This window comes from Protopterus annectens, chromosome 16.part0, assembly GCF_019279795.1.
Source record: "Protopterus annectens isolate FY-2018-M chromosome 16.part0, PAN1.0, whole genome shotgun sequence".
NCBI lineage: Eukaryota > Metazoa > Chordata > Ceratodontiformes > Protopteridae > Protopterus > Protopterus annectens.
The window spans coordinates 532,619,792-532,644,828 of NC_056750.1; positions in this window are offsets into that span (position 1 = coordinate 532,619,792).

The window sequence follows — 25,037 nt, forward strand, 5'->3', positions numbered from 1 at the left end:
TAAAATATCCATGTCACAGGATTTACCCATACAGGTAAGACAAGCTAGACAGTCTTTGTCTCCAAACTGTAAATTTCTTATTGACAAACAAATTAAGTTTCAAATGAAATACCCACATATGCTTATATTTACAATGGATGGGACTAAACATGCTATTTCCACTAAAAATGAGGCAAGAAATCTGTTTCTTAAAGTTTTCAAGGCTTTACCTGTATCAGAGACTTGAACTTTTGTTGAGACTGGCATGCTGCTGAGGTCGGATCCATTGTTTACTGTGTTCCCAGGACTGGATAATCCTTTGTTTGTGTTTAAAAAGCTCTAGGCCTCTTCCAGAGTAATAAAACTGTTTGTTTTTGCTTATCTTGATTACCTGCATTCGTTTCCCATCGTTTTATGGTTTCTATGAAGTGTTTTCGATGAGGAGGAAGACAGGAAGTGCCTAAAATGCTGTCGTGGGTGCAGATTTCGCTGTGACACTTCCGGGAGTCCGTCTGTAAAAGCAGTTCCCCGTTGCGAGTATTTCACAGGGTTTCCAGGCTTGGGAAACCAAAGGAAACTGTTTTAACATCTTTTTATTCATTTAACTTCAAAATAACACTGTTGTATGGTAAAGTAAGCACATAGGAATATTTTATTTGTTTCTCTTATACATGTTTATGTAGAATTTTGTAGTTATATTATTTAGAGTGGGTGCAGGGATTTAGTAATGTTTGTATAAATATGCTTCTCATTATAGTTCATAATGTACTGTGTTAAAGTGATAATGCATTTTATATTAGTTAGTTAGTAGTTTGCTTTAGTATAAAACTATGATAGTGTGGGTTTATAACCAGGGATACCTGTATTTACCTATATATTTGTTTTAACATAGGGTTGTATTTTAATATGTTTTTTTTTTTTTGTGTGTGTGTCTCTATGCATGTGGTTTATCTATAGATAGCTAATCCAAATATTAAAACTTCCTTTTTTCAATTCATGTTCATATGTACTGTAATATTGTATTTTAATTTGATTTGTTTAAATATACTTGATTGGGGAGATGTAGCTCAATGCAGTGCTTGTTAGGGAATGTTTAGTTTAGGCTTTGTCGTAGTTAAGTTAGATTATATAGGTCTCAACTACGGAACATGTTTGAAATTTTATAATGTGATGTTTTCCTGTTTGTTTCTTTTCTTAAACCTTATGTTATTCTATATTACACAACACCTATATATGTCCTGGTCCGGGGTTAGAGTGGGTAAGCACTGGTTTAGGACGGGATATATGGATTGCTTCCAGATCATGTATGGTTTCGAATATACTGTATTTTTTTAATCTTTTCTCTCCAAAATCTTTATTGTACAGTTAACCTTGGTAATGTGGGAATTAGATTCATGGAATGTTAAAGGGCTCCAGAATTTAAAGAAGAGGAAACTATTGTTACATGTACTGTTGCAGGCTAAGGCATGGTTTATTTTACTGCAAGAAACGCATTTAATGAATGATCAATGGGTTGATATAAAAAAAAGAAGTGGATCAAAGAAGTAATAGCATTGGAAGGTAAGTCAAATAGTGCTGGGGTAGCTATAATTATTAAAGACCAATATAAGGACAAAATTTTAGATTCTAATACAGATAAAGATGGATGATGGTGCTATGTTATTCTGGCATCTACCTTATTTGATAAACCTATTTTACTTTTAAACATATATGTACCTTGTAATGATCAACAAATATTCATAACATCACTGTATTCAATTTTAACACAATTTGATAGATACTACGTAATTGTTGGAGGTGATTGAAATGCTTATCAAAATCCGAAGTTGGATAGATCTTGTCCACACAAAGCAATTAATAAGCATGCAGTATTGGCACTGGATGATATTAAAGAAGACTTTCAACTATATGACCCTTTTCACTATTTAAACAATGCTAATAGTACAAATAATTTTACATTTTATTCCCCATGTCATAAAACGTGGTCCAGAATAGATTTCTTCCTGATTTCAAGAACATTGATTAGTTTAAAACCTATAGTTGTTATACATGCACGGTATTTATCAGATCATTCGAACATTTCACTGAGTTTTGCTAAGGAGATAAAAGATACCTTGCGGCAAAGGGGCTATAATTGGTCTCTTAATCCAAATCTGCTAAATAAGGAAGAAATAATACAGGAAATTACAAAGTACCTTAATGACTTACTGGTTAGACTAAAGAAACAACAATATGCCCCAGATATTGAATGGGCAACAGTTAAAACACAAATAAGAGGGATCCTTTTGCAAAAAGCCTCTTATTATAAAAAAAATACTAAATAAAGATATTCAAAACTTGGAAATGAAAATTAAATTATTGGATCAACAACTGATTCAGAATTTTAATGAACAAACAGAGAAAGAACTATTTAAATGTCAGGAGGATCTCTTCTTAATACAAAATAGTAGATTAACATTCCAAGAATATAAGATGTTAGCGAGATATGCTAATCACGTTCAAACACCATCGAGAGCATTGGATAGGATCATTAATCAATCAAAAACAACACCACAAATTTCGGAAATACAATTTAATAATAAAATATATTATAAAACAGAGGATATTATTAATATTTTTGAGAAAATATATACAAAAATTTATGATGGGCAAAAGGTTATGTCCTTGCATAGACTCTATGAACAATTTTTACAATCAATTAAGTTTCCAGCAATAGGAGAGGATATTCAAAATGATTTAGTTAAACCGATATCTGAAGACGACATAGTATATACAATTCAACATATGAAATCACATAAATCACCAGGTCCTGATGGGATGACAGTGGAGTTTTATAAAAAGTTTGCGGATATTTTTGGTAAGATACTTTCAGTTATATTTAACTATATAATTAGAAATACTATTAATGATCCTCACCTTAACGCCTCAAAGACTATTTTTATATATAAAGCCAATTCAGATCCTCAAAACCCCGATAATTATAGACCAATATCATTAATGAATGTAGACATGAAAATTCTAACCTCCATTATACCATCTAGACTGAAGAAAATCATGACTCATATAATATCCAAAGAACAGGCTGGATTTATGGCAGGTAGACAAACCAGTGATAATACTCTTACATTACATACTATGATAACACATGCTAAACAAAATAATCTTAATATCTATGCCCTTATAATTGATGCACAGAAGGCCTTTGACAGGGTTGATACAAATTTTTTGTTTGCTCTTTTACCTTATTTTAATATATCCCATGAATTTGTTCAAATGTTGCAATTATTATATAGTAATCCTTATACTACACTGTGCATTAATAGAAGCCTCTCCAAAAGAATACAGATTAAGACTGGAATACGCCAGGGCTGCCCTTTGTCCCCTTTACTATTTAATCTTTATCTTGAACCTCTGTTCTTATATATTAAACAGAATGTCTATCATAATGTCCCAATAATTTATGGAACTAAAATCTTAATGGCAGCTTTTGCGGATGATCTTAATATTTATTGTGCATCTCCAATATCTGACACTGACAAATTATTGAAGGCTGTTAATGATTTTTCAGAAGTCTCTAACTACAAAATTAACTTGGAAAAAAACAATATTTTTCCTTTAAAGACACCTAAACCTTTTTCGTTATTGCCTTTGGTTGGGCAGGTAACATTTAAAGAAAAAATTAAATATTTAGGTATTGAGTTTTCTACAGACAATAAAGACTTCTACAATAATAACATTAAAACAATTTGGGACCAAATAATTTCTGATTTCGGGAGGTGGAAAAATTTACGATTGCCACTACTAGCAAAAGTTTCAATTGTCAAAATGAATGTGTTATCACGATTACTTTATATTTTTAGGTCAGCCCAATTAATACTTTCTAAGACATTTTTTAAAAAAATTCCTAAAGAATTGGCTAAATTCATTTGGGTACCAAAAAAAAAACAGGATATCTTATGATAAATTAATGACCCCAAAAAATAAAGGAGGACTGGAGTTGCCTAACTTTGAATTGTACTACCTAATCGTGAACTCTAATAGAATTCTAAGAATTGCCAACTATGATACAACTACTACTAAGTGGACACCAACTTGGGTGATTTTGAATAATAAATATATTTTAAAGTTAAACATTAATCCTAAAGCAATACCTTTTTTAGGTAAAGATACTTTGAAAATTTATGGGATTATTGAACACATTAAAACTAACATATTATCTATACAATATTTATATCAATCTTTGGATCTGGGTCAGTATATGATGGTTTTTCAACCCTTTCATAGAAATCCTAATTTAAAATTGAACAATCAATTAATTGATCTTAAAAAGTTTCCACTGATAGTTAATTTAACTTTGATTGATATATACAAATATCTGGACCGCTCGGCCAATCAAATAAGACAAGAATTTAACTTACCCAAAAATGATCTTGTTATTTTGAGACAAATTAGAGAACTTGCTATGAGCTACTTTATAAATTTTAAACCTGAAGATGAAAATGTTAATAAATGCTTTGAGTTGTGGCAAGCCCTCCAACAGGATATTAAATATATAACAACAACAAATAAATTAATTAAAGACTTTAAATTTCATGATAAAATTCTGTTATCCAACTATTGGGAAGAAAAAATTGTAGTGACAGACAAAAGTAAAATGTTAAAAGCAATTGACCTGACTATCAAATCTACTTCTCTTCAAAAATTGATGTATACCCAGTTGATGATATGGAATAATGCATATTATACACGCCTTACCCTGCATAAATTTAATTCTAAAAACTTTCCAACTTGTCCATACTGTAAAAATCAACTGGCTGATCTTCTTCATATGTTCTGGAGCTGTAAATGCATATATAAAGCTTTGGAATTCCCTTAAGATTCAACTTCAGAAGATGGGTTACCAAAGTACAACGTTGTCATGGAAATTTACGATTTTACATATTCCTCCGAAAGAACTCCCTAGATCACAAAGTACTATATATATATATATATATATTAATATTTTTCTGTTAATGAAGCTTTATATAGCCACTAATTGGTTAGATCCATCTAAAACATCTTGGGAAAGCTTTAGAGTTTTGGCAAAAAGGCATATATTAGCTCATAAAGTACTCTTAAGTCCGAATAATAAAAACATTAATAACCCAAAAATTTGGGAATAGATATTTAATATCATATTAGCATAACACTTAACTTGAAGGTATTCACATTGATATACTTGCTTGGAGATAATTTTGTATGTAAACTGTATATTACTGGAAATGTTATTAACTACTTTTTGTTTTTTCTCTATTCTTAATGTTTACATGGAAGCATTCTTGTAAATATTGTATATTTGTTTGGTGTGATAGTTAGTGATATTAGTTAGTAGTCTTTTGTTTTGTATTTTTTCTTTTAAATGTTGTGTTTGTTTTTACTTGTGTATGAAAATGATATAACAATAAAGATTTATTATGGAAAAAAAAAAAGAATATTGCCCTAAAAAAAAAAAAAAAAATATATATATATATATATATACACATACATACAAATATATATATATAGATATAGTACACATTTAAAACACATTTGAATCGACTTCTTCAGTTCTTTAGTAAATATAAAAAAGTTTCAAATATTTGGAAAAGCTACAAAATCAATAAGATCATAAGTTTTATACAATTTATAACTTAGCAGCTCTTAATTTAACTGTTATTTATAGAAATAGAATCATTAATCCCCAGTGAAGTTAGAGCATTTAACAAAAGCTGCCAACATTTTTTATTTGTATTCCAAAGTGTTTTTCTAGCTGCCTGCCCTTTTTTTTTTTTACATTGCTCCCTACCCTACTACATACACATAGTGTCTGTGTCTGTGTGTGCGCGCGGGGGGGGGGGGGCCCACAGGGCATGTGCAATGAGCAAGGTATCAGTGATGCACCACCTGTTACTTCCACAAGTGGTTGATGCAACAGAACACCTCACCCTGCAGCAGGAGACAGAGCATGCTAGATTCCTCAGTTTCCAGTAGAGAAGACCAGTGAGCATGTTTCTCTGAGTGTGAGCTTTCCTTACCTCCAGGATGAATTCCCATCCTCCCTGCCTGAACCCTTAAAAAACTGAATGCTGTAATTAAATCAAAAGGTGCTTCAACTAAGTATTAGTTTAAGGGTGTGCACACACAACAAAGTATTAGTTTAGGGGTGTGCAATCTTCTGCAACCAGCATATTGTATGTTTTTTATTTTTTATATTTTTTTCCTCTAACAGATTTGTTTGTTTTTCAATTGAGTTGTACAGGTTATAGGTCACATTACAGGTGGGAAAAGTTTTGAAATGATTTATTGTGGTCTCATTTTTTTATATCACAAAAACCTAGCATTTTAACAGGGGTGTGCAGACTTTTTATAGCCACTGTTTATGTATGTACACACACACATTTATATATATGTTGTGTATATATATATATATATATATATATATATATATATATATATATATATATATATATTTATATTTATATATATGTTGTGTATATATATATATATATATATATATATATATATATATATATATATATATAAAACTAATGCAACTAATGTACATGCATGGAATTTTTTAATGAAACACCCCTACTCTTTTTGATAGGATGGATCTGGAATCTTTTACATCCACCTGAACTACCACTAATTCAGATGGATACAGTCTCAGTTTAATGTCTCATTTAAGCACCCCAACTTCAGTACTGCACTACAGTGTCAGTATTAGAAAATATATCCAAGGATATCTTATTGGAAATGAACCCACTGACTTTTGATCTTTCAGCATCAAAGGTGAGCTTGCTACCTGTTAATAACGAATATGTGGGTTTAAATGGACAGATGGCATTAAAAGGAAATCTGACTGCTTATTTGGGCCTATCACTACCAAAAGCTAAATGTATACTTTATATTTGCTTTAGACTTGCAAGTCCATGCAGTACTTGTGAAGTCTCCAAAGCAATACATTCTATAACTGTAGTCCACTGCACATCCTTCTAAAGCAAGGCATACCATTTGACAATCGCTTTCTTTGCTTCAGAGATATAATGCATTACTTGAGCTGTAGGCATTGCAAAAGTGGGCACATTTGACAGCCAGATTTAGTTTCAGTTTCTAAGGGTTCTACTGCATTTCTACTCTAAGCAATTATATACTCAGTGCAATGTTATGTTTTTACATTGTATACATGCCAGGCATTGTACATGTTGGAAGATTTATGGGAACCACACTTTTATAAAAAAAAGTGCATTTGATTTAGCCTACTTCCATTTTTCTGCAAAGATAATATATATAATAAAGCATATTTTCTACACAAATGATAAAAACATTAATAACATTTTTTTTTCTGTTTTAACTGCAGCTCCTCTCAGATAGCCAGGGAATCATGGCAAGGTTTGCTAGCTCTGTCAGTGATACAATGGACACAGTGCAGAAAGAACAGGGGGCCAAAAAACTTCATCTCAAAGCTGATCTGCAGAAAGCTTCTATCAGAGTATTATGTCCAAAAGGGTTTTTAGCTGGTAAGTAAAAACATACAAAGTGCCTTATTAACTACAGGATGAGTGGATATATATACTGCCTTCCTATAGATAACACAGTCTTAAATGCCTTTTTTAACTGTAATCACAGGGCAGAATATGTAATGTGGATCATGACTGTTCATATTCAGTAGTCCTTATTAGGCTGTGAACCACCATCAGTAACTGTTTTGTAAATGAACTATTGATAGTTGTCAAAGGTTGTTTGTTAGCTGCTCTAGCAAATGTTTTAATGGCAGATAAGACTGACTCAAGCTAAATAATCTGTTAAATTATCTCAACAGATACAGTATGCACAAAATAAGAAGCAGTGTAGCCTGACAGCTGTATCTATAATGTATTATATTAATATAAAGACTTTACCATGTTCAAGTCTTTCTTTCTATTTCTTTCTGTTCCCATATATTGTGTGTGTGTGTGTGATACATCAGCTTTAGATGGTCACTTTTTTTTTCAAAAGATTTTTATTAATTTCTAAGCTAAAGTTAGACATTTAACAAAACATAACATCAAATAACTATATACAATATACAATGTCCATAACTAAATTTTACATTAAATCTAATCATTAATATTTCTCTAATAAATGGGTGTAACATTTGATGTTCTCATTTTAACACTTGGCAATTCTTTGCTACATAAAGTCTTAGCTAAAATAATAAATACAGTAAAAGAGAGGATGATGGTAATTGTTGATGTGATAATCCAATCCTATGTGCAGAAACAGAAATAGGAAAAACAGGGTTTGGGGTGGATGGATGGATGGAGACATATATATATACATATATAAATATCTATCTGTGTGTGTGTGTGTGTGTGTGTGTGTGTGTGTGTGTGTGTGTGTGTGTGTATGTATATATATGAATATATATATATATATATATATATATATATATATATATATATATATATATATATATATATATATATATATATATATGTATGTGTGTATATATATATATATATATATATATATATATATATATATATGTGTGTGTGTATATATATATACATATATATATATATATATATATATATATATATATATATATCTATATTTAGATAGATAGATATACCTACCCACACACACACACACACTCACAAGCACTTATATTTTTTTTCATTTTTTTTTTTTTCCAAAAACATTTTTATTTTGTTTTCATTATAAGCATACAATTTTCATACATTTTCATTCATTCTTGATTACTGAAAATCTTATGCTGGACCCTAGCCTTGCATTCAGTGGGCACAAGATATACCACTTCATCCTGAATGGTACGACACCCCATTGCAGAATGTATATGCACTCACATGTCACGCATACACATACGGTTCAGCTATAACCTGTCTGGGATGTAGAAGGAAACATGAGCACTTGGCAAAAACCCACACCGAAATAAGGACAGTGTGCAGACCCGACAGAGGACATATGGAAGGTGCCCCTTCTAAGACCCAGACTATAGAGACAAATTTATTGTGGGTGGGTGTATCTAGCTTTGGCTTTGATGCTATCGCATACTGCAAAACTAGGAAACATTTTATGTGACAAGTGGCAAAAGAGTATTTATAAACAAATTAATAAATATGTTTTCTAATATATGGGCTCCAGAGACTGGCTATAATTTTTATTGCAATACATGAAAGGTTTGTACAAGTTGAGGTGTCTGAGCAGAACCCCCACAAAGGCTGGATATGAATTTTATTTGTAATTAAGTATGGGGGTTTGTACTTGCAAATCTTAGCTTGTAAAACCCTACTATACATTCCTTTAGTACAAATAAAATCTATGTCTAACTTCTAGCCAAACATATTCTACTTATCTGACTTGTTTCCATTTCTTAACACCCATATTTTTAAGGACAAGCTATACAGGCTGAGAACATGTCTTTTGGAATCTGGCCCCAGGTATAAACCTGTTTATAGATGGGCCTCACACTGAAGTAATTCACACTGAGAGCAAGCTTTTTAGAATCAGGGAAGACTTACACTGAGAGCACCTCTTTGAATCTGGCCCTATATGTGGAAAAATAGCAACTACAAATAAAATATTTTCTTTTTTTTGCCTTTTTTTCAAATGAATAATAAGTTCATATTTGTAAAAGTCTAAAAGGCCACTATAAATGAAATGCAATTGATTTTGGTACCAGTTGGTTACACTGAAACTACCCTTTCATATTGTTTTGGTTTAAAGTAATTCAGTATGCATATCTCTAAAATAAGGGAAACAAATATTTAATATTTCCCATTTTACAGAAAAGTGAAGGTACATTCATAAAGATGCAACTCATTTGGTAAACAATATTGAACGTTTCTGTCTACCTCACTTTAGTGTCATACTTTCTTTTAAAGTTACTCTTGTTATTATTTATTTTATTTGTTTATTTTTACAACCTGTGAAAATAATTACTTTTTATGTCACTTTTTGCTCATGCACACAAATAATATAATATATTCATGAAACACTGCTCATGTGAATAGCTATGTCTCGCATTGTGGAGCAGTATGGCTGCAGATATTCTAACTACTGATTGGTAGTTCACTGTACCTCACTCCTGCATAAAGTGGCAAACAGCATTCCATATAAAGCAATGTGACTGCCACCTTGAATCTTGCTCTAGACATACAGCAGCCAGAACAGACACGGTGGATCTCCTTGTTTGGTGCAAACAGCTGCTTCAGAATCTCGTCCACAGGTATATACACAATTAATGACTTTTTCATTCATATGACTCTATTATATTGTTTCATTTTAAAGCTATTTGTATTCCTCTGTAAAAAAAAAACAGAAAATAAAATAAAGATAAGTAAATAAATTAAATAAATACAAAAGAAAACACCTGTCTTTTTTGCTGCCTATTACCAATACTTTAGAGCTGAGATGTGATCCTCCAGGATGGCTGCCTGATCAAAGAGCTGTTAGGAAACATAATAAAAAAACACAATTCCAGCACTGCACCAGCAATTTTTATTTCAAAAGCGATCTGGTACCTCGGCAATTCGCCTTCATGAATCACAATTGCTTCTGATTTAGAGCAAATATATATGCGTATGCGCACACAAATTGATTCACAGCTGTTCATAATTAATTCATCAGCAAAATATAAACATTTAAAGTAATAAATGCATATAATAAATATATAGAATTAAATAAATACAATACTATGAAAAAACACAAACAAAAGTAATAAATGTATAAATAAATACATGAATTAATACATAAATTAAATACATAAATTAAATACATGAATTAAATAGCCAATTCCTGATTTAGACCAAAGGGCTTCAAAGTTGTTAGGAAACCTCCTAAACAGACCAAAGAAAGATATCCAAAACCCCTAGTGCCAATAAACTTCAGATGGTTAAAGAACAATTACGCCCAGACAACATGAAAACGTAGGACAAGTAGGACAAAATATTAGTAATGCTGTCTAAAGCAGACCATGGGAAGCCAGTAGAATGCTATGACATGCCAGGAGGGTAATGCCGAGAAGAAAATTAGCTGCTTGAGTGCAACAGATGAACAGATAATAGCATGCTTACAGAAAATGAAATTCATAGAAATAGACATAGAAAAATTAAAGAAGAGTTGACTTTCCAAGGAAAAAGTGAAAGAAAAGAGAATTTAAAGTTAACTGGAATCAATAAAGATAGCCTGAAAACCAGCTAGAGGAATACACACAAAGGACTATATTCTGAAACCACTGAATCTGCCTTGATGCTTGGATGGAACATCTGAGAGATCACACAGAGATGGAAGGAGACAGGGGCAGGAGAGACACCACCACTCCCACAGGCATGTGTTATGTAAAATGCACAGTTAAGAGTGTAAAGGAGTGGATACTAAAATCTTCAAAAGGGAGGCTAAGAGCAAAATATAGGAGCCTAGGTAAGCTAGTAACAGAGTACAAAAACTGTAGAGGTGAAAGGACAGCCCTAGGGTTTCAGGCATCCAAAAATTACCAATTTGCATTGGTGGCAGATTATTCCAGGGGAAGGCTCACATTTCACATTGCGAGATAGCATGAAACTTCATAAACCACAAAAAAAAAAAAACAAAAAACAAAACAAAAGCAGCACTCAGAATTATAGAAAGAATGGAGCCAGCAAAATAATTGAGGTTGAAAAAAGCACACACAAACACAGGCTACGAGGCTCTGAAAGCAATGATATAAGACAGCCAGGAACAAAAAGTGACCTAGGAGCCCAGGAGGAACAGTGCAGTAACAACATCACAGCAGGGTAACAACAAAGATAAGGCTTGGCATGAAATGGCAAACAAGGAGGGCCAGGAAAAGAAGGTTGCCAGAGAAAAAATAAAACAGAAATACAAGAAGAAAATCACCCAGCAGAGATGAGGGCAGAGAAAATGACAGGATCCATAAAAGCAGCCAGTGGAAAGACAGACGGCAGCAGATAGATAAAAGCAGAAACAGCAGCAGCAATAAAAGGACAAGGGCCAAAGGAAGGAACTATAGCTGGTCATGATGGCCAGCAATTGATACACTCCTTGTCAAGACAAAGAGAAAATGGAGACCACAGAGGTCAATGGCAGGAATACAGCAACTGAAACACACACAACTTGTCCTGCAAGAAGACAGTTTACAGGAGAGAAACCTGAGTTACCACATAGAAGATGAATACACAACAAATAGGACAAAATGATTAAAATGTTAACTTAAGAAAGAGAGCCCAGACCTGGTATCAACACAGAAGTACTGTCATTCTTTTTTTTTCTTACAATAAATTGCATAGTTACAAGTTCATAGACTTTCTTATTACAACAGACAAAAAAAAAAGAAAAAAAAAGAAGCCTAGTATATGTCAGATGGGAGTCAGGGAGATGTAAAAGGAAGACAAGATGAGCCTTATTATCTGGAATGTGGGAGGGATACTGAATCCAATCAACAAAAGAGGGAATTCATAACAAGTACTCTAGAGAGAAAGCAGACGTCATGTTGCTGCCAGAAACAAAACTGAAAATCAAGGATAAAGTGAAACTGAAGAGGAAGGAAACAGAGTATTGTAATACTGCTTAGAGAGAGCATACAGCTAAGCACCAATATAAGTAACCGAAAGTGGATCGGTAGATGGCTCATACGGGAAGGTACAATAGAAAGCAAGAACTGGAAAATAAGGAAACTACATGTCCCAAACAGAGAGAATAAAGGCTTCCTCAAGAGTTTCCTTTATGAGTGGGGAAAAGAAGAAGAAGAAAAGGAGGGAAGCAATGTCATAGGGAGGAACTTTAACCTAATGTTGAATGAAAACCTAGACAGAGCAGGGGGGGCAGAAAAGTGAAACAACGCTAAGCAAAAAAGCTATTAATGGGAATGGCAAGGGGTGATACTGATGTGGAGATCGAAGAATGGAGGAACCAAGTAGCTTTCCTTTCTAAGGATGTGGTGGGTGCAAGGGAGCAAGCTGCCTAGTTTCTGGTGAAGACAGAGATGAATTTATTTATTTACTTACTTATCTTTTATTGAACAGGTCGGCTGTGCTTGGACATGCCCATTTTCAAAGGAAAGGACCTGAGATGAATAATAGCAACAGTATATAAACAACAAAAAAAATGTTACAGTATATTTAAACAAATGTTGCATGAAAAACATAAGGAAATATCATTCAAATGATGACATAACATAGACAAACAATATGAGGGATATCCATTGTGTTTGGTTAAGTACGTAGCACATAAAGAGTCTGTGCTAAAAACAGCAAAGATTTATAAAAACAAAATGGAAGAATTGGAAGTTTAGAAGTAAATAACATTTTACTTACAGTACAAATTAAAATAGACTAAGGCATAGATTTAAAAGAAATCTAAATAAGACTAAAAATGAAAAAGTAAAAGAAATGTATAGTCAGAGTGAAGTTCAGCATATTAAAATAGTAATGCAGTGTAAAAAGTGAAAACAGTAGTAAGAAGCAAAACACAGATAATGTGATAGAATAGATAAGGGTATTTTTAATAGCTGAGAGAAAGTATGTAAAAAACTCTGAATTGCATGGTTAATGTAGCAGAAAATATTGTCTGCTATAAAATGATAAAACGTGGTAATACCGTAATTAGCAAGTTACATCACAATTTAGAAGGTTAATGCTATTCAAAGGTGGTATTTGCAGGGTTGCTTTAAACTGGTAGGGTTGTTAAATGGACCAAGTTCAAAGTGAAGGCTGTTCCATTCTACATGTTAAAAAAACAGTAGATACATTATCTTCAATTTTTAGGAGGTTTTTTGTTACATCTGAGTATTCTCACACTAGAATGTTTATTGTCTGTTGCAAGTATAGAAGACTTCTGGAAGAACCTCATGTTGATCAGGAATGAATGCAGGAATGGTGAAGGAGAGGCGAATTCAAACCAAGAGATGAAAGGTTAATATCTGCGGCCCAAGACAGTGGGTTGAGTACATGTTGGTTTACAAAGTCCTTTGAACATGTGGGAGAAACAGACAAAAAAGAAGTTATGTACTCACCATAACATTCCATGTTTGTTGTCCATCTCACCTTCATTCTTGCTGGTTGGGTTCAGAACCGATCATCAGTTCCGACTCATCCTTTTCCTAAAGCTTGAGAGCTTCCACTGGCTCAAGGCTACACCCTAGTCCATCATGCCTAGGGAAGATTACCCAGATCTTGTTTGCAATTAATAAATAGAATAGAAGTCATATACATACATTCCAGGTATATCTACAGACATATACTCTGCGAGACAAACAAGGGAGTCAGAAAACATGAATTCCACATCTAATAAAGACCTCTCGATCCTCCAGGAGTGAAGGATAGGGGAAAGACTGTGGGATGCAAGAATAAAGCTGAGATGGACAACAAACACAGAACGTTATGGGGAGTATATAACTTCTTCATGTTATGTTGTCCTATCTTGCCTTCATTCTTGCTGGTTGGGACAGCGTCCCTAGCACCTTCTTTCTTGGGTGGCTCAAGGGAACAAACTCTTCAGAATGGTGGACCCAAAAGAAGCCCTGTTCCAGGAGGCCTTGCCTACTTTGTAATGAGTGAGAAAGGTATGAGGTTCTACTCATGTTGCTGCAGCACAAACTGAATCCATGGGCAACCTAGCTTGAAAAGCAGCCAAAGTTGAAATAGCTCTTGTTGAGTGGTCTCTTATTTTTCCAGACAGTTGTTTATTCTGAGAGGTACACAAGAATGTAATAGTATCTGTAAGCCATTTTGACAGAGTGACTTTAGATATTGGGGCACCCTTCTTTTTGTCTGAAAAGGACATGAATAATTGGTCAGATTTTCTGAATTCTTTTGTTCTGTGTAAGTAGAAACATAACTGCCTGTGTACATCCATTTGGTGAAGTTTGTATTCTGCCTTGTTGCCATGATTAGGGAAGAAGACAGGCAGATCAGTGGATTGATTTAAGTTACTTTTAGAACAAACTTTTGGAAAGAATGAAGGATTAGTTCAAGGAAGGGGAGACTGTCTTTATGGAAAACTAAGCAAGGAGGGCATATGGAAAGTGTTTGAAGTTTTGATACCCTCCTAGCTGAAGTGATGGCTACCAAAAAGACCATTTTCCAGGTTAGAAATTTTAGAAGAAAGGAAGAAGCTAGTTCATATGGCGGAAAGATCAAAGTAGATATTACCAATTTGAGGTCAAGAAGGAAGTGGTTCTCTTATTGGAGGCCTTAACAAAAATGTACCTCTCAAAAAGGCTTTGCATAATCTGTGAGACATAATTTTTGAACCCAAATCGCCAATGTGATAGTTCGATATGGCAGCTAGTTGAATTTAAATGGTTACTGCTGCTGCTCCTTCATTAAAAAGTTTTTCCTAAGAAATCTAAAATGCAAGCTATAGGGGATGTGAAAGGGTCAAGGTGATTGGCAGAGCCCCAGCAAGAAAACCTTTTCCACTTGCTCGCGTAGAGTTTCCTAGTTGTGGTTTTACGAGACGAGACTAGGATGTGTTTTACAGCAGGGGATATATCTGGAAGCCTGGCTAAGACTGGAAGCGGAGCAGCCAAGCTGTCAGTTTGAGGTCTGGATTGTGGGATGGAGAGTCCCTAATGGATGAGTCAGAAGGTCTGGTACTGGGTTCAGAATTCAGGGCTGTTCTTGTAGATGGGGTCAAAGGAAGGGAAACCAAATTTGACGAGGCCAGTACAGAGTGATGAGTATTAACCTGCATCCTAATAACTTGACTTTCTGTAGAATTTTGGGGATTAAAGGGAAAGGTGGAAAGGCATAAAGAAGACCTGGCAGCCAATCAAGTACAAGTGCATCCCTTGGTGCCTCCCCTGGTGGGAGGGATCAGGGCAAAGTAGTTGCTGCATTTAGCATGCATGGACATGGCAAAGAGGTCACAGCAAGGCTGGTCCCACCTGCAAAAAATCTGATTCACAGTTTCCTGTTTCAGGGACCTCACATGAGGCATTAAAATAGCTCTGCTCAATTTGTCCGCTATCACGTTGGATCTCCCAGGGATGTGCGTTGCTATCAGAAAATGTTGGGAGGAGACTGCCCACTGCCATACTCTCTGAGCCTCTCGACATAGGGGGGGTAGGATCTGGTTCTGCCTTGTTTATATACCACACGACTGACATACTGTCCGTCTGGATTGCAATTGTTCCTAGTGGAAGGGAGTTCTGAAATGCTTGCAACACCAATAGCACTGCTCTCATCTCTAGGGCATTGATGTGTAAGTGGTATTTGTTGTTTTGCCAAGTTCCTTGGACCATCTTTCCAGATAATGCCCCCACCCTATCTGGAAAGTGTCTGTGATCACTGTTACTACTGGATGTGGGGGGATGAAAGGCCTGACCAGAAGTACCTGGGTTGATTGAAGCCACCAACGCAGGTACCTCTTGCAGGAATCTGTAATAATAATCTTGTGGGACATGGGTAGCTCCTGTATGGACCATTGGGAAAAAAGTAACCACTGAAGGACTCTCATGTGTAAGCATGAAAGGGGTACTAGAGTAATCGCGGCCACCATTGTACCCAGTACCTTTAGAAGAAACTTTGCCTGTACCTTGTGTACCTTGTTTTGAGTGAGTAAGAGGGATATTTGATGCCATAGCATTTGAACTCTGTCGTGAGGAAGTTTTGCTACCATGTCCTTTGTGTTTAAATCTCCTCCTATGAATGAAATATGCTGTGATGGCAACAAGACAAATTTTTCAAAATTTATTGTAATGCCCAGTTGAGAGCACAGATGAATGGTGGTGTCTCTTGCTTTGACTGGTAGATGCTTGATGGTAGTGGTGAGGAGCCAGTCATCTAAATACGGAAACACTAGGAATCCTAGATGCCTCAAGTGAGCCGTAACTACTGCCATGCATTTGTTGAACACTCTGGGGGCTGTAGTGAGACCAAAGGGGAGAGTTTGGAATTGGTAATGGCTGGATCCCAGTCGAAAGTGTGACTCCTGGATCACCTGTCCATTTTGATGTGGTAGTATGCATCCTGGAGCTCTATAGAGCACATCCAATTGTCTTTTCCCAGAAAGAGAAGTATTGAGTGCAGTGTTACCATCCAGAACTTTGACTTTTTTACAGACTTGTTTAGTCTACTGAGATCCAAAATGGGCCTGCAGTCCCCTGTCTTTTTTGGAACTAAAAAGAGCCTCGAGTAAGTTCTGGATCCAATTTGGTCTGCAGGGACATTTTGAATGACTCTTTTTTTCTAGCAACCTTTGAACCTCTATGGTTGCTTGATCCCTCTGACTGGGTGCAACATCTGGGACTGATCCTTGTTATGGGGGTGGGGAGGAGAAGGGTATGTTGTATCCTCTGGATATTGTTGTCTGTACCCATTTCTCTTGTGTAATATCTAGCCAGGCTTTTTGGTACAGTGATAATCTGCCCTGACTACCTCCAGAGGTGGACAGGCAGGCCTCCTTTCAGGAGCACTGGAAGAGCCTACCAGAGAATGTACCTCTGTCACCCTGGTTTTGTGGACCCCCTCCACCGTGAGGTTAGCATCTTCCATTATTGTTTCCCCCTCTGACCCTGGGAGAATAGCCACCACGTGCATCTGGTAAAATTCTTTGGGATTTACGTAACCACATCTTTCCTCCCTTTTGACCTTTGAGGTAAAGTCTGGAAGGGAGAGAAAAACATACTCCCACGGCAGACAAAGTCTTGCCTTCCTGTTTGCATCCAGTCAGAGTCTTTTACTTTAGGCTGAACAAGGACAAGCCATCAAAAGGGGCATTTATGAAGGAAGACTTGAAGGGTTCAGCAAACTCGCATAGGCGTATCTAGGAATAACTCCTTAGGAAGATTCCTGTACCTGCTGCCCTATTCGCTACATCAGCTGCATAAGATATGAATCACATAGAGGAGTTGACTATGGAATTTAAGGTAGCAAGCTGAGTGGCCACCTTATCTGAGACCCCTGCAGCTGAAGAACCTTGGAGAGTATCTCCTAACTCCTTCAGAAGATCCCTCTGAAGTCTGGTAAAATGAGTCAAGTAGTGCAGAGACCTAAGTGTAAAGGCCAGTGATGAGAACATATGCTTTCCATATCTGTCCACTGTTCGAGATTCTTTGTTCAATGGATGGATAGATGAGTAAGTCTCAGACAATTCCTTCCTGGTGGAATCCTCCACCACCATAGCATCTACTAAGACACCTTTTGACAGAAATTCCTTATCGCAGGGGGCAGTAATAAATTTGTTGGGCCTCCTCTGAAGGGGTTCCACCCAATCTGGAGAGCCCCACACCTTTTGACTGACTACATTAAGGAGCTGGTCGAAAGGTGGAGTCACCCAAGAGGTGGAGGGTCAATAACAAAATGCCTCCAGGTACACAGACTCATCCTCAAATGAGTTAAGGGCCTTCCAGCCACCTCTCAGCTTAAGGATTTAGAGGATGTCCACAAAAGGGACATCCTCAGAGGGTGACCATGAGGACCCTTCCAACTCATCTAAGTCTGTGTCCAAAGTGACAGATTCCTCAGGGGAGTCTAGATGTTTCCTCTTACAAGTTCTCTTCTGCAGGACCTCTCCGGAGGGGTCCTCTGGGGAGGTTTCAGAAGAGAGTGTCTCAGCCAATGGGGTATCTTGGAGCATTGGTTCTCTATGCCTAGGGGGGAGGGATGGTAGAGAGGCAGACACTGGCACTTTTGGGGAAAGAGTGCTTGGATCCGAGAGTGGAGCTATCTGGGATGACAGCACACTCCTCATGACCTCGAAGGCACCACGACCTGGAAACGTGAGAACCTCTGGCTCCAAAGAGCCAGGAGACTTCTCCTGCACCAAGGAGGTGGGTTCCAAGGCTGATGTAGGCACTGAACTCACCCACTCCGAAGCCCCAAGAGGTAGATTCAGATCCGACAAAGGTCCAACCTGACTCCTCCCTGAAGCCAATGGGGGAGTGTCGGCTCCTGGCCCCTTCAGCAGATGATGGCACCAAAGAGGTCAGAATTGAAATTGGGCAGGAAGAACCTGGAATAAGTCTCGGACCCAATGGTCCTACTATAACCACATCCAAGCACTCTGGCTCCGAAGCCACTCTGGTCAGAAGAGGAATCAAAGGGGTAGTGGCAGTTGTTGGTTCCAATTCCTTTTGGGCTGGACTTGAAAGAAATTTGGCTTGAGCCAGGGTCCGTAGTAGCCTCCTGACCACCCGCTCCACATCATCATCTGACAGGGTACTGGAGGATCGAGAAGACTGGGTCGAGGACTTGATACTTCCAGCCACTTATTGCAAAATAGGTGACTGGTGGATCTGAGAAAACCGGCTCCAACTATGACTCCTGGTTGGTTCCAAAATAACTGGTGGAGCCGAAGGAGTTATCGTTTTGGGCCTGAAAGGCTTCAGGTCCAAAGATGTGTCTTTGGCCTGTTTTTTCAATGGCTCAGAAGCTGGAGCCAATGAAGATGCTCTCTTGTGAGACCTGTCCGATTTTGGAGACTGAGAAGTTTTAGAGGAGGTGTGATTCCCTTCTAGTGCTTCCAAAAAGGGAAGTTTAACCAACCCCCTGACTATCAACTTATTTTTTTGTTCCAGTAAGACCCTGGAACTAAACCCATGACAAATAGAACATGAATCTTGTAGGTGTGCAGAGCCCAAACAGTACACACAGCTAGTGCGGCCGTCGATCAAGGACATCTTTTGACAGCAAGAATCACACTTCTTGAAGCCTGATTGCTTTGTTTCTTTCCCGTCATTAGACATTGTAGTAAACACAATCCTGTCAACAACAAATTCAAGGAAACTACTACAACTATCACAAACTACTAAATAGATACTCGAAAAAGAGATACTAAATATCTTTTTTTTTTTTTAAAAACACACAGGAAGGAGAAAAAAGAAGGCTAGAGGAGAAGTCTCTAATTTAAACGACAATCTCCCATAGCCAGTGGAGACATCTCTAACTTAAACAATGAGACCTCTTGAGAAAAGGGAAGAAGAAAAGGGGAGACCTCCAATTTAAACGGGATTAAGGAAAAAACTAACCCTCTAACTCAAACAGGTTTGTTAATGAAAGATAGAAGGAAATTTTCTTTAATTTTAGACAGAAATGAGATAGGGAATTAACTATAGGCCTAGTGAAAGCAACAGCCAGTAACAAGCAGAAAAACGAGGGATTAACCCAAACAGGTAAAGCCTAACAACACAGTATCTAAATCACCACAACAATATTTATATAACAGATAACAAGAGAACAGTATAATAAGAAAATTATTCCACTTAGCCTGAGCCTAGTGAGAAGCACCTGACCTTGTTTAGTGGCAAACGAGATCTGGGTAGTCTTCCCTAGGCATGATGGGATAGGGTGTAGCCTCGAACCAGTGGAAGCTCTCGAGCTTTAGTAAAAGGCAGAGTCAGAACCGATGATTGGTTCTGAACACAACTAGCAAGAATGAAGGTGAGATAGGACAACATAACATTATAGGTTTTGTAAAACTGAATTGGAAACAGTTGTACATCTTGTTGCTGGCTGTGACATACTAATGGCAGAAGGACTGTATACTGAAAGGCATAATAATGTGGGAGGACTGTTGCCCTGGGGATTGTGCAAACATTATGGTACTGAAGTGGCTGAAAAACACTGGAAACATGAGCCACAAAGCATCACAGAAAATGATGAAGTCTACATCACATGGGATCACCCATTACCAACAGTTCAAAAGATAGATGCGATAAAACAAGCTATAGCGGTCCATGAAAAGAAGACAAAAGTAGCATTGATCATTGAAATCACTACACCCACGGACTACAGTGTCTTGCATACAGGGAGATAGAAAGTCATAAAATATCAGGATTTGCAGGCAGAAATGAGAGCAATGTGGAAGAAAGATATCCAGACAGTTCCAATAGTAATACGAGTAACGGGTCTTATAAAAAAGAATTTGCAATCATATTTAGATATGTTACCAATACTTGTAACTCCATACTTACTGCAGAAGGCGTCATTACTTGGCACATTGTGAATGCTGCGAAGAGCACTTCTGTCTGACATCAAAGATTGAAACAATACTAATTTCATGAATTTTAATTGTACTTTGACTTAGGAATGTGGTCTGTTCCCATCATGGTATTCAAATCCCATAAGATTTGGAGAAATTAAAAAAAATGGAATGTTTTTATCTGACAGGATATATGAGGCTTGAAGCATCAGAGAATGCTGTAAGGCTGGCTCCCTGGCCATCACTGCCAAATTGCAAAGAGGGTATGACTTTGTACCTCCTTGTTTGTTCAGGTACCACATGACTGTGCTGATGACTGTGACCACTAAAATGGAACCTAGATACCATATGTGGTGAAGACCTTTTAAGGCCTGAATTCTCACTAACATTTCTTTGACAGTTATGTGCTTGTAACATCCAAAGAATGCCATTCACCTTGCTCTTTAACTCCACTGAAGACTGCTCCCCATGCAACGGCTGATGAGTCCATCTGGACTGAATGAGCTGGGGTCTGGAGGGAGAAGGTTAGGCCTAGACTGAGAGACATCTGATCCTTCCACCACTCTGACTTTGGTTTTACAAATTCCAGCACTGATACCTGAACTCTAAGGGATACAGGTGCTGGAACCAACAATTTTTAAGTACCACTGATTCTTTCTCATATGAAGTCTGACAAGTGATATCATGAGGATCACTGATACCATGAGGCCTAGAATTTTGAGAAACTTCCTGCGGAGGCAGCTTCTTGAAGAGAAATCTCTTATGTTCTAATATGTCAGGACTTTGTGTTTTGGTAGAAAGGCCATTTTATTCTATGTCTACAATACAAACCAGGAAGAGAATTCTTTGTGAGTGTGTGAGAAATAACTTTTTTGAGATTCATCTTGAAGTGCAGGTGAGCAAGAATGGTTGAGATCTTGTACAATGATTCTAAACACCTGAAAATAGACCCTGCACACATCATCAAATCATCTAACTCAGGGAAAATGTGGATGCTCTGGGCCCTGGAATAAGGAAACACTGGTCTGGGAACTTTGTGATACTTGAGGTGCAGTAGGTAGCTCAGAGGGTAATGTAGAAAACTGGTAATGTGAGTAAGACACAGCAAATCTCAGATATTTCCTGAAGTTGGGAGCAAGTAAAATGATGATGAACATCTTTCAGCTCTAAAGTCACAGCGAAAAAGTAGTCTGAAAGAAGGGGTAGGACAGTCTACAGGGTGAACATTTTCAATTTGAGTACTTTTAGAAAGCTATTTAGATAAAACAAAACCAGCAATGGTCTCCATGATAGCTCTTTTTTTAGATACCAAAAATATTTTGGAGTAATATTCTTTTTGTGGTGCAAGAACTGGTTCTATAGCCCCTGCTAGAAACATGTGAAGGAGTACCATACAGAACAGCTGTTTCTTGACTGGTGGGTGTATTCCCCTGAAGGAGGAGAATTTTCTGGCACTGCCAAGATTATTCTCTCCTGAATCATTCTCAGCACAAATTTGTCTGAAACTATTTGTTGCCAGGCTGCTGGTTTATCAAAAAAAAAAAAAAAAAAACTGAAGGAAGGGGAAAGGGATGGATGAACAAGAAGAGGAGACAGGATGCCTGAGTTTCAGCACAGTCATTATTTGGCAGGGGATTGATCCTTTTTGAGAAAGGAATGCCTTTCATTTAGTTTGGAATAATTATCCTCCTGCCATTTCCTCTTCGTGCCTTGACTTTTGTTAGGCTGGGAATTTTGTGTGTGTTTGTTCTGCCTTTTTAAGCTGGATGCCTAGTTAGGGGAGAACCTGGGAATATGAAGCAATGAACAAAACATGCTGGAGGGATAGGTTCCTGACCCAGAGACTCCCCATACTCTGGAATAGACTGTCCATACATGTCAAGCAGAGCGCCTCCTTGGCCCTCTTCAAAAGGAATCTTGATGATTGGATGGAAGATAGGAAATTCACCCCGGGGATCATGTCAGTCACCCTGCTAGACAGGGGTCCAGAGAAGTAAATATTGTGGGAAGAAATATCCAGGCAATTGTTATGGCTAGGCTTGTATAGGCCCTAGGGCAGATAGCCTAGTACCAACCTATGAACCTATATACCCCGGGCATCAATTTACTTCTATCATCTCATTGTTTACCTTCCATTTCCACATAGCCTTTTTAGGAATTTGTTCACTAGCCAAAAGAGTTTTACATGCAGTTTTATAGATATCTTCTAAGGCTGATGTTAGAGGAGGAACAGCCAAAACATTTGGATTCCCATCATCATCAATAAGATCATAAACTCTGCCAATCTCTGATACAGCTCCAGATTTCTTCCAGTCAAATATATCTCTAAACCTAGCTAGCATTATATGGAAAGGTGAACATCCGACCTGAGTTTTTGAACCTATTCACCTTCCAAAGAATTAGATTGGACAGACTCAGAGTGTTCACTATTGTCTGCATCAGAGTTCCCATCAAACTCTGCAGGCATTAACTGATCTCTAGAAAAGGTAGTCCTACAGTCATTCTAAATAGGAGCATAGTCTCCAAGGCTAGCTGTAAATAAAACATTCTTAGTAAAGGAAACCATATCAGCCCTATACATTCCAGCAAAATATCTGGGGAATGGAGTCTGGAAAGGGGTATCTTATCTTACCCTGGACCTCTCCTGTCCTTCATATCTGAGCCAGGTACTGGAAGCGCCCCAGTTGATGTGTCCAATTCCTGTACCACAGAGGTCTGTGGGCTCTCACCAGAGGGTGATAGGGAAAAAGGTAAGTGATCTGCAGGATGGCTTAAGGTAACAACAAATTCACAAACTGTAGGCAAAAACATATTTTTGCTGAGTTTTGTTTTTCTTTAGGTGCAACTGAATTTTGGGGGGAATGGGCAGCCCTAACACAATCCATCATGTCAGGGAAAAAACACCATCAAGAGTCATACACCGAGGACTGAAATAATGGAAAATATAAACCATGTCCCCATACAGCAAATAGGGCTAAACTGCATAACATATAACAGAAACAGTTTAAAATGTGCTAAGCCTTGTTCTACTACCTGCACAGTGTATAAACAGCACACAAAGTTACAGTACGAAGTAAAATACAGGTGTCCAAATAATGCCAAAAAATCAAACAAACATTTTAAAACAGTATAAATAAGCATTTGAGTCCCTTCTTAGAAATGAAAAATTCTCCACAGAAAATGCAAATAAAATAATTTGCAGTAAAATCACGATTCAATGATAAAAAAAAAATCTGTTGTAGTGTTAAATTGGTAGTAAATATCATATAAATGAAGAAAAAATGAAATATTTTCCTTAGGGGATATTATAAGTCTAGAAGCTGTAATCCACCAATGCAGGCCACTGAAGAGATTCAACTGTGTGATTACTGCACTAAAAGACTGATTTCCTGTGACAGATGCTAAGATGTCCTTCAAGGATGCATCTGCAGTCCTAACATATGGGTTGTCCTGCCTCAGGCAGCCCTTCGGTCGGCCGGATTCCAAAGTCTGGGTCTGGCCGCGGCTGATGTCGCACTTCACCCGACATCATAGCTGCTGTGTATTGGGTATAAAGGCATCAGCCGACGCCATTTTCCTCAGTCTTTCTTGCCACGTGGTGCCCGAAGCAGAAGCTGTTCGCAAGTGCCGGTCGGTCAGATCCAGAGATTTCTACTACCGAAGACTTCTAAAAAGCTAAGTACCCCGTTGGGGACTCTTTCTTGCCTCAGCCGATGTCAGACAAAGTAAATAATTGTTTAACTTGTGGGAAACAAATACCTCATAAGGATTTCCACTCTTACTGCCTTCCTTGTTTAGGCCCAGACCACGATGTATCAGCTTGTCTAGCCTGTGCTTCCTTCAACCGACGGACGCTTAGACGTCGGTCGGAGTTTGCAGAGGAGTTTTTTGGTTCCGCTTTTGCATACAAAATGCCGTCGGAGACTCCGACTACACAATTAGCGAAAAAGCGTAAGGAAAAGGACCGACACTCGCGGTCCGCGGTTTCGGCTGAAACCATGGTTAGGCCAACTGAGAGTGTCTCGGTTTCGGCTGAAACTGAGTCCTCGGTTCTTCCTTTGGCCGAAAGCATGCCTCTGATAGCCGAGGCCTCACAGAGCATGGCTGAATCTGCT